The sequence below is a fragment of the Triticum urartu genome, chromosome 4 (genome assembly GCF_003073215.2).
Source record: "Triticum urartu cultivar G1812 chromosome 4, Tu2.1, whole genome shotgun sequence".
In the NCBI taxonomy this organism is placed as follows: Eukaryota; Viridiplantae; Streptophyta; class Magnoliopsida; order Poales; family Poaceae; genus Triticum; species Triticum urartu.
The window spans coordinates 452,310,023-452,316,314 of record NC_053025.1 but is presented as its reverse complement, the minus strand read 5'-3'; positions in this window follow the sequence as shown (position 1 = coordinate 452,316,314).

The following is a 6,292-nucleotide window of genomic DNA, read 5'->3' as shown; positions in this document are numbered from 1 at the left end:
TAGATGCATGCTAGATAGCGGTCGATGTGTGGAGTAATAGTAGTAGATGCAGGCAGGAGTCGGTCTACTTGTCACGGACGTGATGCCTATATACATGATCATGCCTAGATATTCTCATAATTATTCGCTTTTCTATCAATTGCTCGACAGTAATTCGTTCACCCACCGTAACACTTATGCTATCTTGAGAGAAGCCACTAGTGAAACCTATGGCCCCCGAGTCTATTTTCCATCATATAAGTTTCCAATTTATTTTACTTTGCAATCTTTAATTTCAATCTATGTCATAAAAATACCAAAAATATTTATCTTATCATTATTATCTCTATGAGATCTCACTCTCGTAAGTGACCATGAAGGGATTGACAACCCCTTTATTGCGTTGGTTGCGAGGTTCTTATTTGTTTGTGTAGGTACGAGGGACTTGCGTGTGGCCTCCTACTAGATTGATACCTTGGTTCTCAAAAACTGAGGGAAACACTTACTCTACTTTGCTACATCACCCTGTCCTCTTCAAGGGAAAACCAATGCAGTGCTCAAGAGGTAGCCCGGGGTTGTGCATGATTTAATACTTTGTGTGATGAAGATGGACCATAGCCAGACTATATGATTTTGTAGGGATAACTTTCTTTGGCCATGTTATTTGAGAAGACAAGATTGCTTTGTTATTGTGCTTGGAGTATTATTGTTTTTATGTCAATATTAAACTTTTGTTTTGAATCTTATGGATCTGAATATTCATGCCCAAATAAAGAAAATTACATAGATAAATATGCTAGGTAGCATTCCACATAAAAATTCTGTTTTTATCATTTACCTACTCGAGGACGAGCAGGAATTATTTGGATGTTTTATATGCATTAATATGCTATTTAATATTATTTTTGGGACTAACTTATTAACCCAGAGCCTAGTGGTAGTTTTTGTATTTTCCTTGTTTTTGAGTTTCGCAGAAAAGGAATATCAAACGGAGTCCAAATGGAATAAAACTTTACGATGATTTTTATTGGACCAGAAGACACACGTAGGACTTGAGAACCAAGTCAGAAGAGTCCCGGGGCGACGACAAGGGTGCAGGGCGTGCCCCTGCCTTGTGGGTCCCTCGGAGCTCCTCTAATCCTATTCTTCTGCCTATAAATTCCCAAATATTCCCAAACCCTCAAAAGCATCCACAAAAATACGTTTCTGCCACGGCAACCTTCTGTTCCTGTGAGATCCCATCTTGGGGCCTTTTCCGGCGATCTACCGGAGGGGGATTCGATCACGGATGGCATCTACATCAACCCTATTGCCCTTCCGATGAAGCGTGTCTAGTTTACCTCAGACCTACAGGTCCATAGCTAGTAGCTAGATGTATTCTTCTCTCTTTGATCCTCAATACGATGTTCTCCTCGATGTTTTGGGAGATCTATCTGATGTAATCTTCTTTTGTAGTGTGTTTGTCGAGATCCGATGAATTGTGGATTTATGATCAGTTTATCTACGAATATTATTTGAATCTTCTCTGAATTCTTATATGCATGATTGGATATCTTTGTATTTCTCTTCGAATTATAGATTTGGTTTGGTCAACTAGATTGCTTTTTCTTGCAATGGGAGAGGTGCTTAGTTTTGGGTTCAATCTTGCGGTGTCCTCACCCAATGACGAAGTAGGGGTAGCTAGGCACGTATTTGTATTGTTGGCATAAAGGGTAAAAAGATGGGGTTTTCATCATATTGCTTGAGTTTATCCCTCTACATCATGTCATCTTACTTAAGGCGTTACTCCGTTCTTATGAACTTAATACTCTAGATGCATGTTAGATAGCAGTCGATGTGTGGAGTAATAGTAGTAGATGCATCTACTTGACACGGACGTGATGCCTATATGCATAATCATTGCCTTAGGTATCGTGGTAACTTTGCGCTTTTCTATCAATTGCTCCACAGTAATTTGTTCACCCATCGTATTATTTCCTTCAAGAGAGAAGCCTCTAGTGAAACCTATGGCCCCTGGGTCCATTTCCATCATATATGTTTAGATCTATAAACCAAAAACCAAATAATATCTTGTTGCAATTTATTTACTTTTATTTTGTTTTATGTTTTAGTAATCTTTTATATCTATCTCTATCGGTAATTTACAGGACAAAGATTATTTTGGTGGACGCTACTGGTCATTTTGGAATATTTCTGAATATATGGACCAAAGATTAGGGCTGGAGGACTCCTGCAGGCCCCACAAGCCAGGGGGCGCACCCTGAGGGCTTGTGGAGCCCTTGGGAGTCTTCTGCCTTCCTCTCTAAGTCGTATGTGTGTATACTGGTCTGGGCTCCGTTTGATATTCCTTTTCTGTAAAACTCAAAAACAAGGAAAAACAGAAACTGGCACTGGGCTCTGGGTTAATAAGTTAGTCCCCAAAATAATATAAAATATCATATAAATGCATATAAAACATCCAAAAAAGAAAATATAATAGCATGGAACAATAAAAAATTATAGATGGTAGAGACGTATCAACCTACTCGAGGACGAGGAGGAATTAAGCTTGGGGATGCTTGATACATCTCCAACGTATCTATAATTTTTTTATTATAGCATGGGTCTTGGATGTTTTATATACACTTTCAAGCAATTATATGCCATTTTTTGGGACAACCCTATTAACTTAGTGCCAAGTGTCAGTTGTTGTGTTTTGCCTGTTTTTTGGTTTTTTAGAATATCAGTACCAAACAAAGTCCAAATGCCACAAAACTTTTTGGAGATTTTTTCTGTCAATAAGAGACCCTGGAAGCTTTGGGAGGGGATGAGAAGATGGAGCAGTGGCCCACGAGGCACCAGGGCGCGCCCTGGTGGCTTGTGGGGCCCACATGGCTCCATTTGACCTAACTCCGTCTCTATAAATTCTCTAAATCATGAAACCAACAGAGGAGTCCACGAAATAGTATTTCTGCCGCCGCAAGTTCCTATTCTTGACAGATCCCATCTAGAGGCCTTTTCCGGCACTCTGCCGGAGGGGGATTCGATCACGGAGGGGATCTATATGCGGTATTTGCATGCCGTTCCAAGTAAATTGGCATGTGCCCACTCTAATTTTTCAAAATAATTTTCCGTTTTGTGTGCTCGTACCTCTCATGAAGCGGCAGGGGGTGGCCAATATTTTCCATGCTAGGTATTTTATTCTCATGATGAGTGTTTATTCACTTGTCATTGCATGAGAGTGTGGCAGGTAATAGGGATGCCCAGTCTCAAAATGAAAAAAATGATGATGATAATAAACTTCTTGGAAAGTGTTGGTATGGAAAGCACCTGTGGATACGACTAGCCATGGATTTTGAAGGAATGGTGGAAAGGAAATAAACTTTATTTTCTATTTGGGAACCGCCTATAATTTTTCTAGCAAGGAGGATATTGGGAATTCTCGGTCGTTTTCGTTGATAGGAAAAGCATGCCTCTCAAAATAATTTTATCTCTAATTTATGTCTTGAGCTCCGGCACCTCTGCAAATCTTTGCTTTCCTCTGCGAAAGGCCTATCTATTTACTTTTATGCAATTTTTATTTCTATTTTGAGTCTCCATCTTCTCTTACAAAGCACCAAGTATAGAGCACTATTGTCATACTTGTGCATTGGATGTAGCTAATGTTGAGTGTGTTTCATGAATGGATGAACGATTGAGCATAATGGGCTATGGATAACTTTATTTAATGTTGATATTTTGAAAGACATGGTTGCTTGTTGGTATGCTTGACTATTTATGTCTTCATGTCAAACTATAGACTATTGCTTTCAATAATTCAAGTCCAAATGTCCATGCTACAAAAGAAAAGAGTATATGATGAATATGTTAGGTAGCATTCCACATCAAAAATTCCGTTATTTTATCATTTACCTACTCGAGGATGAGCAGGAATTAAGCTTGGGGATGCTTGATACGTCTCCAACATATCCATAAATTTTTATTGTCCGTGCTATTATAGTATCAATCTTGGATGTTTTATATACACTTTCAAGCAATTATATATCATTTATTGGGACTAAACTATTAACTTAGTGCCTAGTGCCATTTGATGTTTTTTTTGCCTTTTTTGGTTTTTCAGAATATCAATACCAAACGAAGTCCAAATGCCACATAAAAATTTGGAGATTTTTTCTGGCAATAAGAGACCCTGGAAGCTTCGGGGGGGCGAGAGGATGGAGCGGTGGCCCATGAGGCACCAGGGCACGCCCTGGTGGCTTGTGGGGCCCACGTGGCTCTGTTAATCTAACTCTGCCTGTATCAATTCTCCAAAATCGTGAAACCAACAAAGGAGTCCACAAAATTTTTTCCCGTCGCTGCAAGTTCCTGTTCTTGATAGATCCCATTTGGAGGCCTTTTTTGGCACATCGCGGAGGGGGATTCGATCACGAAGGGGCTCTACATCATCCTTGCTGCCCTTCCGATGATGCGTGAGTAGTTTACCATAGACTGACGCGTCCATAGTTAGTAGCTAGATGGCTTCTTATCTATATTTGACTTTCAATTAGGGATGGCAATGGGCCGGGTTTCGGGCAGGTGAAGCTGGTCCAAATCCAAGCCATGACCCATCTTCCTACCCTCTACCCATCCACCAAATTATCCATGGGCACAACTTGTGCCCATGCCCAAACCCGCTGGATACCCACATACCCATGGAGCTCGATGGGCATAGAAAAATCAGCATGAAGCCTTCCCAAAGATCAAATTAACTCAACATCATTCACTCACAAATGTCAACATAAGCTACATGCATAAGTAGGCAACAAATAGTACGATGAGTCCTTAAGTGTGACATATCAGAGGTTGATTTTGTAGCCTATAGCTTATGGCACCAGTTGCATATTGCCTGCCATTTCCCATTGATTTGTTCTTTCTACTATCACTGTCATAAGGCCCCACATGTCATACGGGTATCCATTGGATATCCATGGAGCACAAACTATAAATGTGCCCAACCCAGCTGTTCGTGGGTATCCATATCCACGGACCCATGGGCAGAAATGTGCTCTATACTCTTGCCCAACCGGGTCGGGTATCCAGATCCATGGATACAATTGCCATCCCTACTTTCAATACAATGTTCTTGGTGTTCTATCCGATGTAATCACATTTTGCGGTGTGTTTGTTGGGGTCCAATGAATTGTGAGTTTATGCTTAGATCTATCCATGAATATTATTTAAGTTTTCCTGCACTCTTTTATGCATGATTGTTATAGCATCATATTTCTCTCCGATCTATTGATTTAGTTTGGCAAACTAGATTGATCTTTCTTGCAATGCGAGAGGCACTTTGTAATGGGTTCGATCTTGTGGTGCTCAGTCCTAGTGACAAAAGGGGACATGATGATAACCCACAAGTATAGGGGATCGCAACAGTTTTCCAAGGTAGACTATTCTACCCAAATTTATCAATTCAGCACAAGGGGAGCCAAAGAATATTCGCGAGTATTAGGAGTTGAGTTGTGAATTCAACCACACCTAAAATACTTAATATCTATAGCAAAGTTTTCAGTAGCAAAGTAGTATGGAAGTAGTGGTAATAGTGACAAAAGTAATAGTAGCAGTTTTGTAGTGATTGTAACAGTGGCAACGATAAAGTAACTTACTCCCTCCTTCCATCTATATAGGGCCTAATGCGTTTTTTAAGACCGCCTTTGACTATTGAAAAGATTAATAGTACATGACATGCACTATGTGAAAATTATATCGTTGAAAGCTCCTTTCACACACGATTTAACGGTGTGCTTTGTGTAAGTTGCATGTCATATATTATTGCTCTAATATTTGATCAAAGTTAGCCTCGAAAAACACATTAGGCCCTATATAGATGGAAGGAGGGAGTAGCAAAGATCAATATGTGAGAAGCTTTTAGCCATTGGATCGACAATGATAATTGTGTTGGATAATATTCATCATGTAGCAGTCATAACCTAGGGTGACACAGAACTAGCTCCAATTCATCAATGTAATATAGGCATGTATTCTATATATAGTCATACGTGCTTATGAAAAAAAACTCGCATGACAACTTTTGTCCTACCCTCCCGTGGCAGCGGGGTCCTAATGGAAACTAAGAGATATTAAGGCCTCCTTTTAATAGAGAATCGGAACAAAGCATTAGCACTTAGTGAATAAATGAACTCCTCAAACTAAGGTAATCACCGGAAAGAATCCCAATTATTGTCACCTTGGGGTATGCATATCATAACTCGTAATAGGTGTCTACAACTTGCAAGATAGGATCAAGAAGACACATATATTCATGAAACACATAATAGGTTCAGATCTGAAATCA